The following is a 14198-nucleotide window of genomic DNA, read 5'->3' on the forward strand; positions in this document are numbered from 1 at the left end:
AGAGAAAACTGGCAAAGACTAGGAAAGAAAAGAACATAACAGAAGGGCTTTAGAATGGGAGGGGAAACAATATCAAAGTTATAATTTTACCTTATATAGAACCCTAACCCTAAACAATAAGCCTAGCCCTAACCCTAACCCTAACCGTAACCCTGAACCCTAACGCAAATCTTAACCTCTACCCTAAACCTAACCCCTAGCCCTAGCCCTAGCCACAACCCCTAACCCTAACCCTAACCCTAACTGTAACCCTAAGCTGTAAATCCCAATCCTAATCCCTAACCTAAAACCTAACCCTAACCTAAGCCAAAACATAACCCCTAGACCCAGCCCTAGTCATAGCCATAGCTCAAAGCCTCAGGCCTAGGCCTAAACACTAACCCTAACGCTAACTTCTAGATCCGAAGGCCCTAAAACCTATCACCTAATGCCTAACACCTAGCCCTAGCCCCAGCCCTAGCCCTTATACGTTAATCCTAGCACTAGCCATAAACTGAAGCCCTAGTCCTAACCCTAACCCTAAACGCAACCCCAACCTTAACCCAGCACTAAACCCTAGACCCTAGTCCCTAGCCCCTAGCTGTAGCCTTGGACCTAGCCCTAAACCTAACATTAAACCCTAAATGCTAACTCTAACACTAACCCTAAGCCCATAACACTAACCATAATCCCCACCCTAACCTTAATACTGACAGCCTAAACCTAACCCTACTCCAGGCCCTAGACCCTAGCCCAAGCCTTAGCTGTAACTCTAAACCTAATAATAAGCCCAACACCTAACCCTAACACTAGGCCATAGCCCCTGGCCCTAATGTTAACCCTAACTTCATCCCTAACCCAAAGCCCTAATTCCTAACCCAAACCCGAACCCTAACCCCAACCCAAACCTAATCCTAACACTACCCTCACCCTCACCGTGACCATCATCCTCACCCCAACACCAACCTGACCCTTACCGTGACCCTGACTCTGACTCGACCCCAACCCTAACCCCAAAGCCTAAGCCAAATGTGAACCATAACCCAAACATGAACGCAAACCTGAACCCAAACCCTAAACCTGACCTCGAACACCAACTCCAAATCGAACACTAACGCGAACCTGAACCGGAACCCTAAATCCTAACACGAACCCGAACCTGAGCCTCAGAAAAATGTGTCCCTACTGCTGTGGAAAGCTGAAACCTGAGGGAGGCCAGACACTTAGATGGATAGGACACCAAAATGTTGTTTGGAGAGACCGACAGACACTTTTAAAGAAAACAACAAAAACAAACCAAATCTCACTCCCACAGACAGCAGGGACGAGAAGGGAGTGCTGACCCTTCCTATTTTCTTCCTGTAAGCAGGAGATCAATGACCCACCGACCAACCTGCCCAGTCACCAACCCATCAACCAACCTACCTCCCCCCACCATGGGAGATATCCTCCCTATCTTAGAAGGAGAGGGACGTTCTTATTGTGGGTTGAGGCTGGGAAGTTGAAGAGGAGACAATTCTGTGCAGATCGACCTTGTCAAAGGAAATCCTTTCCTTCTTTTAGCCTCCACACATAGCATAGTTCCTGGAAACGTGGGCCCTCCGAGACTGGTTTGATGGACCCCCATGCTATCGACAGAGTCATTAAGAAGTCTTTCACAGAAGTGGCAAAGTCACAGAGCCAGAGCATTCCCAGAAGAAAAAGTCGACCCAAGGTGACCATGGAAGCAAAGATTCTCCTCCCCATGGATCCAAGGGAGGAGGACATGACCGGAAATTGAAAGTCGGACTCATCAGTAACAAGGAGTGCGTCATTCACGAACATCTGGTATCAAAAGTTCCTTCTCTACTTCCTTGTAAATGATGAGAACTGCCTATATTTTCTTCAAAGAGTTTTATGGTTTCAGGTCTTAGACTCAAGCCTTTAATCGATTTTGAGCTAATTTTTGTGTATGGTGTCATGTGATGGTCTGCTTTCATTCTGTTGTGTATGGCTGTCCAGTTTTCCCAATACAATTTATCGAAGAAACTTTCCTTCCTCCATTGCATGTCCTTGGCTCCTTTGTCAAAATTAGCTGTCCATAGATGTGTGGTTTTATTTCTGGGCTCCTGGTTCTGTTCTGTTGATCTGCGTGTCTGTTTTTCTGCTGGTATCATGCTGTTTTGATTACTATAGTTTTGTAGTATAATTTGAATTCAGGGCGTGTGATACCTCCAAATTTCTTCCCTTTTTCTTCAGGATTATCTTGGCTACTTGTGGTCGTTCATTGTCCACATACATTTTAGGATTCTTTGTTCCATTTCTGTGATGAATGTCATTGGGATTCTGATTAGGATGGCATTGAATCTGTAGATTGCTTTAGGTGCTAAGGACTCTTAATGATATTTATTCTTTCAATCCATGAACATGGAATATCTTTCCATATCTTTGTTTCTTCTCCATGTCTCTCCATAATGTCATAGATTCTAGTGTACAGGTCGCTCACCTCCTTGGTTAAATTTATTCCTTGGTCTTTCATTCCTTTTGTCATGATTATAAATGGGATCATATTATTGTTTTTTTCTTTGAGGAAGATTATCCCTGAGCTAACATCTTATGCCCATCCTCCTCTTTTTGCTGAGGAAGACTGGCCCTGAACTAACATCCATGCCCATCTTCCTCTACTTTATAAGTGGGACGCCTACCACAGCATGGCTTGGCTTGCCAAGTGGTGCCATGTCCGCACCAGGAACCTGAACTGGCAAAGCCCGGGCCGCTGAAGAGGAACATGCGAACTTAACTGTTGCACCACTGGGCCAGCCCCTGGGATCACATTCTTAATGTCAATTTCCACAAGTTTGGAACCAGTGTGTGGAAATGCAATTGAGTTTTGTACATCAATTTGTATCCTGTGACTTTACTGTATCTGTTGGTTTATTTCTAGCAGGCATTTGGTAGATTTTTTAGGGTTTTCTGGATAGACAGTCATGTCATCTGCACATACAGAGAGTTTCACTACTTTCTCTCTGACTTGGATCCATTTTATTTCTTTTTCGTGCCTAATTACTCTGGCTCAAACTTCCAGAACTCTGTTGAACAAGAGTGGTGAGAGTGGGTGTCCTTGTCTTGTTCCTGTTCTCACAGGAATAACTTTTGGTTTCTCTCCATTGAGTATGATGTTGGGCTGTGGGTTTGCCATATGTGGTCTTTATTATGTTGATGTACCTTCCTTCTCATTTTATTGAGAGTTTTTATCATAAATGCATGTTGGATGGTGTCAAATGCTTTCTATGCCTCTATGGAGATGATCATGTTCTCTTTATCCTTCATGTTGGTAATATAGTGTATCACACGTTGATTGATTTGCGGATGTTGAACCATCTCTGTGCATCTGAAATAAATCCCACTGGATTGTAGTGGATGATCCTTTTGATATATTGTTGTATTTGGTTTGTTAATATTTAGTTGAGGGTTTTGCATCTTTGTTCAAAAGTGATATTTGCCTGTAATTTTCTTTCTCTATGCTGTCTGTATCTGGTTCTGAGATCAGAATAATGGTGGCCTTGTAGAATGAGTTAGGAAGCTTCCTTTCCTCTTCAATTTTTTGGAACGATTTAAGAAGTATAGGTATTAAGTCTTATTTCAATATTTGGCAGACTTCACCAGGGGAGCAGTCTGGTCCTGGACTTTTTTGGGGGGAGGAGGTTTTTGATTACTTTTTCAATCTCTTTACTTGTGTTTGATCTATTCAGATTCTCTGTGTCTTCTTGATTCAGTTTTGGGAGGTTGTATGATGCTAAGAATTTATCCATTTCTTCTACGTTATCATCCAGTTTGTTGGTGTATAACTTTTCATTGTATCCTCTGATAATCCTTTGCATTTCTGTGTTGTCTGTTGTAATTTCTCCTCTTTCTTTTTTGATTTTATCTATCGGAGTCTTCTCTCCGTTTTTCTTAGTGAATCTGGCTAAATGTTTGTCAATTTTGTTTCTGTTCTCAAAGGATCAGATCTTAGTTTTGCTGATCCTTTTTATTGTCTTTTTTTAGTCTCTATTTCATTTATTTCTGCTCTGATCTTTATTAATTCCTTCCTTCTAATGACTTTACTCTATGTTTCTTCTTCTTTTTCCATTTCTTTTAGGTATAGGGTAAATTATTTTATTTGATATTTTTCTTGTTTGTTGAAGTAGGCCTGTATTGCTATACATTTCCCTCTTAGTACTGTTTTGGTTGCATACCATAAGTTTTAATATGTTGTGGTTTTTTTTTAATATTGGCACCTGAGATAACATCTGTTGCCAATCTTTTGATTTTTCTTCTTCTTCTTATCCTTCTGCCCAAAGCCCCCCAGAACATAGCTGTATATTCTAGTTGTGAGTGCCTCTGGGTATGCTAGGTGGGATGCTGCCTCAGCATGGTTTGATGAGTGGTGCCGTGTCCTTGCCCAGGATCCAAACCAGCAAAACCCTAGGCTGCCAAAGCAGAGCACATGACACACAGCCAGAGGGCTGGCCCCATACACTGTGTTTTAAATTTCATTTGTTTGTAGGTTTTTTTTCTTTTTTAACTCTATTCAGTTTTTTCTTTTGTGTTGCTTTGGCTGGGACTGATTCACCCTGAGCTAACATATGTTTCCAATCATCCTCTTTCTTTTTTTGTTTTTTCCTCCCCAAACCCCCTGTGTATAGTTTTACATTCTAGTTGTCAGTCTTTCTAGTTCTTCTATGTGAGCTGCCACCACAGCATGACTACTGACAGAGGAGTGGTGTAGTTCTGTGTCTGGAACTGAAGCAGGGCTGTCAAAGCAGAGCACACCAAAATTTAACCACTAGGACAGCAGGGGTGGCCCAGTATTTTTTTCGATCTCCTTTGATTGCTTTGTTGATCCAATACTTGTCCAGTAGCACATTGATCAGTTTCCTCATATTTTTGACCCTCTCAGCTTATTTCTTGTAGTTGATTTCTAGTTTCACAGCATTGTGGTCAGAAAAGATGCTTGATATGATTTCCATCTTCTTACATTTATTGAGGCTTGTTTTGTTTCACAACGTATGGTTTATCTTTGTGAATGTTCCATGCGAACTTGAGAAGAATTTGTGTTCTGTTGTTGGATGGAATGTTCTCTATATATCTATTAAGACCGTCTGGTCTAGCATTTCACTTAAGGCCACTGTGTCCTTGTTGAATTTCCATCTGGATGATCTATCCTTTGACATTAGTGGGGTGCTAAGGTCCCCTGCTATTATTGTTTTTCTGTCAATTTCTCACTTTAAGTCAGCAATTTGTTGCTCCTGTGTTAGGTGCAAATATGTTAATAAATGTTATGACTTCTTGGTGGAATGTTCCTTTTATCATTATATAATGCCAATCTTTGTGTCTTATTATCTTTTTTATCTTAAAGTCTTCTTTGTCTGATGTGAGTATTGCTACACTTGCTTTCTTTTGCTTGTCATTTGCTTGGAGTATCTTTTTCCATTCCTTCCCTCAGAGTCTATGTTTGTCTTTAGAACGGAATTGTGATTCCTGGAAGCAGCAAGTTGTTGAGTCTTGTTTTTTAATCTGTCCAGCCATTCTGTGTCTTTTGATTGGTGAATTCAACTCACGTTTAGAGTGGTTATGAATAGATGGGGGCTTAATAGAGACATTTTCTCTTTTGTTTTCTGGTTATTCTCTATTCCCATTGTTTCTTTTTCCTTGTATTTCTGACTAACATTTCAGTTTGGTATTTTTCTGTGAGGGTTTTCTCAGTTTTCTCTTTATGTATGATTTGTGACTCTGCTGTAATTTTTTGTTTGACAGTTACCACGAGGTTTTTATAAAATATCTCATAGATAAGATAGTCCATTTTCTGACAGCCTCTGCATTAGCCCAAGCAAGTTCTATCCCTTTATTCTTCCTCTTCTATGTTTTTGCTGTCACAAATTAGTCTTTTTTGTGTTCTGAGTTTGGGACCAAATGGAGATGTTCATTTTTATTTTTGAGGCTTTCTTTCCCTTTGTCCTTCCTGTTATAATTAAGTCTTTGATAACCTATTCTTAAAGAGAGCTGCAATTTTCTGACTTTGTCTATTTATTTATCTCCTTGCTCAAAGCTTTATAAACATTTGCCTTTTTCTTTCAGGTAGGAGGCCTCTCTTCATCATTTCTTATAAGGCAGGTCTACTGGCAATGATGTCCCTCTGCTTTTGCTTATCTGGGAAAGCTTTGATCTCTCTGTTACATCTGAAGGATAAGTTCACCAGATAGAGCATTCTTGGCTGATAGTTTTTGTCTTTCAGTGTTTTGAATATATCATTCCACTCTCTCCTAGCCTGTAAGGTTTCTGCTGAGAAATCTACTGTTAGCCTGATGGGGGTTCATTGGTAGGTTATTTTCTTCTCTCTTGCTGCCATTAATATTTTTTCTTTATCATTGACTTTTGAAAGTTTAAATATTATATGCCTTGGAGACAGTCTTTTTGCATTTATGTAGTTAGGAATTCTATTGATTTCATGTACTTTCATGTCCACTTTCTTCCCCATGTTTGAGAAGTTCTCAGCTATTATTGCTTTGAATAAGCTCTCTGCTCCTTTCTCCCTGTCTTCTCCCTCTGAGAGACCTATAAGCCTTATATTGCTTTTCATAATTGAGCTGGATGTTTCGCAAGAAATTTCATTTTTTAAGCCATCTTAGTTTTCTCTCCTCCTCCTCTACCTGAAGCACTTCTAGGTTTCTACCTAAGGTTTGCTCTATTTTTTTATGCTTTCTACATTATTTTTTAAATCTCATTGTGTTCTTCATATCCAGAATTTCTGTTTGTATTTTCTATTAGAGCTTTAATCTCTTTGGTGAAGTATTCCTTCTGTTCACTAATTTTATTAATGAGCTCACAGAACTGTCTTGCTGTGTGTTTTTGTAAGTAACTGAGTTTCTTTGTGACAGCTGTTTTGAATTCTCTGTTATATTGTAATCTTCTGTGACTTCAGGTTTATTTTTGGAGAGTTGTCATGTTCCTTCTGTGATACCATGTTGCTGTAGTTCTTCATGGTGCTTGATGAATTGATCCTCTACCAGCACATTTGGGGTAGTCATGAACTTTTTGTTTGTTTGTTTCTGTTTTGAGGAACATTATCCCTAAGCTAACTACTGCCAATCCTCCTCTTTTGGCTGAGGAAGACTGGCCCTGAGCTAACATCCGTGCCCCTCTTCCTCTACTTTATATGAGAGATGCCTACCACAGTATGGCTTTTGCCAAGCAGTGCCATGTCCACACCCGGGATCTGAACCACTGAACCCTGGGCCGCTGAGAAGCAGTACATGCAAAATTAACTGCTGCACCACTGGACTGGCCCCACATCAACTTTTCTTAGTGGGTGTTACTTTGTTTCTGATCACCTGGGTCTTGTGTTCCTCCACTGTCTCTCCATGGGCTCAGACGCTACTGTCCTGTGCACCACCAGTGCTGATGTTCCCAGGTTGCTTCAGGGTGCTGGTCATACCACTTTCATAGGTGCTGGGTTCACAGGTCTTGCTGCCACTGGCAGGGGTCTGGGAACCCAGGAACTTGTATGCAGCTCCCACAGCTGGTGAAGCTGTTTTCAGGATTGCCACCACTGGGGGCTGGGTACCTGTTTCTGCTGCTGTTTCCAATGCTTCTAGTTGCAGACCCCACCTGCAACCACGGTGGGGCAGGAGGCTGTTTTTTCTTTTCCTGCCCCATCTCCTTATAGTTATGCTGGTTGGGCCACTCACCGTTCACATGGGCAGGGCTGCCACTGCTCGGTGGGTGCTCCCACAGGCCAGGCTGCCACCATTCTGTGGGTGTTTGCATACTGGCTGGGCTATCCTTGCCTCCATTCAGTCATGTTGGCTGCTGCATGAGGACCCATGTCCTGGATTGCTGTCACCAGGGAAGAGGAGGGGGCCACTCCCCTAGTTTCACTGCTTCCTGTGGGTCCAGTCCACCCACCTTCCAATATATAGCTGCATGGATCTCTCAGACACCCTGTTGTGCTGTATGTGGAATCCTCTGTTGCTCAATAGATGTCCATTTGGTTGTCACTTAGAGGGGAGAGACAAAGGGAACTCACTCCACCATGATGCTGACATCACTCCAATAAACCTGTAGTGATAATTATATTTTATGGCAGGTGTACTTAAAATAACTTACAAAATTTCTTTGGTAATTTGAAACTTTGAAGTTTTTCTGGGTGAAATTAAGTGATAAAAATTTCATTGAATATGTATATCCTTTCCAAAAAAGACAAAATCTTAGACATTAATTACTAAACCTAGGTTTATCTACTTTTGACATTTTAGGAAAGAGAAACTAAAAGATGTTTGGGTATATAAATAAACATGTGCTTTATTAAAAGATTTTACTGTGGCTGGCCCAGTAGCATAGTGGTTAAGTTCATGTGCTCTGCTTTTGTGGCCTGACATTCATGGGTTTGGCTTCCAGGCACAGACCTAGCAGCACACATCAAGCCAGAAGGAAGATAGGCACAGATGTTAGCTCAGGGTCAGTCTTCCTCAAGCCAAAAAAAAAAAAGAGGAAGAATGGCAACAGGGGTTAGCTCAGGGCCAATCTCCTGCACCAAAAGTTAAAATAAAATAAAAATAAATAAAAGATTATACTATGAAATAGCATTTTTTATAGAGATTATAAAAAATACTTAGAAATTTCCCAAGATACAGAATGCTAATGTAAAAGACAGTTCATAATTGCTTACTTCTTAGTTTTCACTAAAAGTTAATGATTCCATCAATTTATGCTTCATTTCCGGGGAATTGTTATTTTATGTTTGTAATGTGTTGCCATGTCTTTCTGTGGTGCCTGCTGAGTTGTTCCTCTGCCAGTGCATTTGTCATAGCAAACACTTTCCTTATTTAGGTAAGGCTTTATTTTGATTATAACTATTCAACCAATTGGAGATTGCAGGCCTTTTTTTTGTTTATCAGCAGGTGGCACAATAGCACCAGTTTTTGTTTCTCTTACCTGAGCTATCTTTGGCTATACTTGAGAATACACACTTTCCACTCTCCAAGGCCTCTGCTAAGGGTATCACTAGGTCTGTCTTTATCACAGACTGAGTCTCTTAGGGTTACTGATGCCTTGCTGTTGCTGGTGTTACTGCAGTCACTGTCTTCACCACTGGAGGTCCAGTGATAAACGACATCACCACCACATCTAAGATAATCTGGGTAGGAAGGACAACTGTCATGGCAGGGTGAGAATGTAGCCAGGTTAATGGGGCTCCATCTCCACCATTGCCCATCTCCATCTGGCTTCTGGCACCACTGCAGTTTTGAGGCCAGAGTTGTGTGCATGCCTCCATTGCTGCTACCAGGCTCTGAGCTGTAGTTAGTGGGACAAGAATTGCAGGGCTCCACTTTTGCTGTTGCTGTGCTCCCTGTGGCCATAGACACTGCTGCAACCAGGAGCCAGAGTTGCTTCTGTGCCTCTACTGCTGCCCACTGTGTTCTCTGGGACTGGCTGACTCATCAACTGCAGCTGAGATGCAGGATCCTGGGTATCAGCCCTGCTGTTCCCTGTTTAGTCTTCTCTACATGCTCAAATCTGTCTACTTTCATATGCACCAAGGTGTAGATCTCTCCATCATCTTGGTGTGTTGGGAACTGTAGTCTTTATTGGGCTCTGCATATTTTATTCATGGTAGATTGAATGGTAGAGACAAAGGGGTCCTCTCATGTCACCACAATGATGACGTCTCCCTAGAGCATGTCTTTGATAAGCAACTTTTGCCTATTTTATGCCAGGGATACTGTGGATGCTAAGCTGATAAGAGATCAGGATGCTAATGAGAATAATAAACCTCTGTGATCCCTACAAAACGAACTAATATGTTAAAGTCTCCATTATCAGGAAGAACAGTTAAAGTAGCGCTATACAAAGAAATGATGGACACAAAAGTGAAAACATCTATGATCTAAGAAATTCTTCTACAATAAAATTGAATAAATAGCCTGAGTAGTGAAATGTGGTTTATTCCATAAAACTAGTACAACTCATCACTACAAGAAGCAAATGGGAATCTCCAGATTGTTTCTGACCCAAGGTTGAGAATAACTTTGGGAAGTTAGGAAAATAACAAAAGGAAAAATTGTTGATTACCAGAAAAAGCAGAAAAACAAAGGGAGTTATTCAAATCCAATAAAGCAGTTAAAATTTTAAAGATTGAAATTCTAGCATATAAGTAGAAGGATTAAGTTCTTCCTCTATGATCTGATTAAAGAATACAATTTCTAGCTGTGAGCAATTGCGTCCTACAATCACAGGCCTTTGTTGAAAAATGGCCATTTTATGGCTTCTCTTTGAATAACACATTTAAAGCTCCCTTTATGTCTTTATTCCTCAGACTGTAGATGAAAGGGCTCAGATGGGTGTGATAACAGTGTGCATCACTGAGGCCATTGCACTTGAGTGTGAGCTGTGGGTGGCAACAGAGCTAAGGTACACTCCTAGGCTCACACAACAAAATGAGACAATTGAGAGCTGAGATGCATGGGTGGAAAATGCTTTATACTTCCCCTGATGTGATGATATTCCACATATAGAGAAAACTGTCCCAAAAGATGTGTAAAGGAGACCAGCCAGGGAACTATCACCCAGAAGGACAGCTGAAAAATACATCACCAGGTTGTACCACCTGATTAGCTTCACAAAAAAAGTGGAGATTTTCAAGTCTCTGTAGAAGGAGATCTGCAACATCATTAAGCTGTGTAACATGGAAAAGAGAACACTGGTAATCCAAATTACCAGAACCGGAGTTGCGGGTTCATGATGACTACATAGTGCAGGGAGTGATAGTCACAAACTGGTCATAGGCTGTCACAGTGAGTAGAAAGTTGTCCCACACTATAAAAAGCATGAAAATAAATCCGCATGATGCAATTTTCATAAGTTATGACTTTTCTCTGTGTCTGTATATTCATCGCCATCTTCGGGACAATGAAGAAGGTGAAACACACATCTACAATAGAAAAGTTGGGGGAACTGGCTCCGTGGCTGAGTGGTTAAGTTTGCCTGCTCTGGTATGGCGGCCCAGGGTTTCGCTGGTTTGGATCCTGGACCAAGACATGGCACTGCTCATCAGGCCACGTTGAAGCAATGTCCCATGTACCACAACTAGAAGGACCCACAACTAAAATATACAACTATATAATGGGGGGATTTGGGGAGAAAAAGCAGAAATAAAAAAAAAAGTTGGAGAGGAAGAAGTACATGTAGAGTGTGGAGGTTGGAGCCAGAGCTAACGGCCAGGATGATTAGCAGGTTCACAAGTATGGTGACAATGTACATGAACAAGAACAGCCCAAAGAGGAAAGTTCACAATTCCTTTTCCTCTGAAAATCCCACAAGAAGAAATTCTAAAATTTGTGTATTATTCCCTGGTTCTATGTACTTGGCAGATATGCTATCGTTTACATTCCACATTCCGGAAATTAATTTTTATATCTGTGTATGGTACATGATAAAAACACTGAAAAACTAGGAATAGAAGGAAACTATATCAATATACTAAAAGCCATTTATGAAAAATTCACAGAGAATATTATATTGTTGACCCTTTATATTCATGAGAAATTTGTTCCAAGACACCTGTGAACACCAAAATGCATGGATACTGAAGTCTCATATATGAAACAGCGTAGTATTTGCATATAAGCTGTGTAATCCTCTTGTATACTTTAAATAATTTCTAGATTACTTAGAATATCTAATAAAATTTAAATACCGTGTAAATAGTTGCTATACTGCTTTGCTTAGGGGATAACAAACCAGAAAAAAAAAAAAAAAAAAAACTCTGTACGTGTTCAGTACAGACGCAACTGTTTTAGACCTTTAAAGTCTTGGCTTGTTGAATCCATGAATTCAGAACACATGGATATGGAGAGCCAACTGTATTCAATGGTGAAACACTGAATGGTTTTTCCATTAGATCAGCAACAAGACAAGGATGACCACTTTTGAAACTTCTACTCAATATAACACTAGAAGTTCTAGCCAGAGCAATTTTAAAAAAATAAACAAAAGCATCAAATTGGAAAGAAAGAAATACATTTATGTCTCTAAGTAGATGATATGTTCTTATATGTAGAAAATCCTACACATTCCACACAAAACTAAGAGAACTAATAAATGAATTAAGCAAAGTAACAGGACAGAAAAGTAACATACAAAAATCAGTTGCATTTCTATATGCAAACAATGAAAAATGTGAAAAGAAAATTACAAAGACAGTTCTATTTACAATGGCATCCAAAAGAATAAAATACTTAACTTCAGCAAGAGGGTGAAAGACTTGTACGTTGAAAAATATAAAACATTGATGAAAGAAAAGTGACCTGATCATCTCCAGAAAATTGCTATTCTACTCTTCAACAAGGTGGTGAACTGTGTTCCTATGACATAGAACTATGAGTACTACTGCCTTGGGCCAAAACAGTTAAGAGTTTAATGCTTGTCATTTAAATTAAGAACATCATTTAGTCTTCTTTGTATAACATTTTGTTAATTAAAAAATATTTAGGTATTGAGTTTCAGTTTCACAGGATGAAAAGAGTTATGGGGATGGGTAGTGGTGTTATCTGCATAATAATTCAAATTTATTTAATACCACTGAACTATACACTTAAAAATGGTTAAGATAGTAAATTTTATGTTATGTGTATTTTAGCACAATAAAGACAATCTTTAATTTAAAATACATGCACTTAGATCTTTTTATGCATTTTGCCCTGAAATTAGTACCTTATACGTATTCTCATTTAATTTTTATAAAAGTTCATTCTCTGAGGACAGTGCTATTATGAACCTCATTCTAAATTTGTGGAAATGGGGCTCAGAGGGTTAAATTATCTGCTCAAAGTTACGAACTGAGTAAGGGATGGGCTTTGATTGGAACTCCATCAAGATGTTTCCAGTCCTAATGCTCTTGCCTAGCTATTCTCACTAGGAGACAATTTGCCTCCAGGGGTACCTGGAAGTATTTGGAGAATATTTTGGTTGTTGCATCTAAGCAGCTGCAACTGGCACTTAAGTCAGCTGAGGTCAGGAATGTTACACAACATCCCACCATGCACAGGACAGCCTCTGTCACAAAGAATTATCCACCATAAATGTCAATAGTGAGAAAGTTGAGAAACACTATTCTAGATAAGTACTTCTTCAATTTCACTGTGGATATGAATCATTTGGGCATCTTCTCCAAATGCAGATTCTGATTCAGCAGGCCTAATATGGGCCTGGAGAATCTGCATTTGTATCTAGCTCCCGTTTGATGTTGATGCAGCAGGACTTGGTCTGTGGATGACTCTTTGAGTAGCAAGGCTGTGGTCTAGCGTTAGAGTCAGGTATAGGTATTTTGAGCCCTTCTCCACCAAGAGTTTTCCTGCTCCCCTCAGGTCTGACCTTGGGTGGTCAAATGTTGGACTCAGTTTTTCAACTTCTGCATACACAGGTTTATACATCCCTCTTGAGTATTTCCCCTCATGAGAGAAAATGCAACTTTTAGCCTTTCAGTTCCTTATCTATAAACTCAGGAAATTCTGCCTAACCTTATAAATTTGATGTGAGAAGTTAGAAATAATCTAGACCTCATAGGAGATTACCCAGCACAAAGCTAATGCTCAATCCACAACAGCTATTGTGACTGTGTCCCAGTCCCATATTTACTAAGCTCATTATGATACCAGAAATGTCTCTAGGTGCAGGCGGTGAGTCCAGTATTTCCCTGCTCCTGGGACACAGAGAGTCTAGATCTTGAGGGGGAACATCCTCCAAGGGCCCTCAGCAGGGAGCAGAGTGCTGGAGAGGTCATGATTCTGTGCCTATGGACATACCCTCTGAACCCCTCACACTGGATCCAAATAGTCACAGTAAGAGCTATTAGACAAAAGATATGTTCCTATGTTCCACTCGAGAATATCTGTAAAACTGTTATTTTTTTGGTAAATCAATTTATTCTTCCAACTCTTGTTGTCCTCCTTGTTGCAAATCTGTAACACACATTATACAAATGTTTAATTTCAACAGAAGTATGAAATGCTTCTATGGCTTTCTCCACACTATAGATTGTTCAATTTTTCACAATTATTTATTCACTCCCCCATTCTTTTAGGAGAACTTTACATCCCCACTCTTGGCTCTAGGTCTTCATGGTGTCTCAAGGGGTAGGGGTGTATGTTCCAGCCATGGCTGTCATTGAGCTTGGACACATAACATGCGTTGGTTCACAG

The 14198-nt window shown here is 40.2% G+C and overlaps 1 pseudogene; it reads right to left on the minus strand.

Moving 5' to 3' along the window:
• Positions 1-10258: 10258 nt before the first annotated feature.
• LOC138923031 (olfactory receptor-like protein OLF4) lies at positions 10259-13430 on the minus strand (annotated as a pseudogene).
• Positions 13431-14198: the final 768 nt, after the last annotated feature.

Source organism: Equus caballus, unplaced genomic scaffold (genome assembly GCF_041296265.1).
Source record: "Equus caballus isolate H_3958 breed thoroughbred unplaced genomic scaffold, TB-T2T haplotype2-0000440, whole genome shotgun sequence".
NCBI lineage: Eukaryota > Metazoa > Chordata > Mammalia > Perissodactyla > Equidae > Equus > Equus caballus.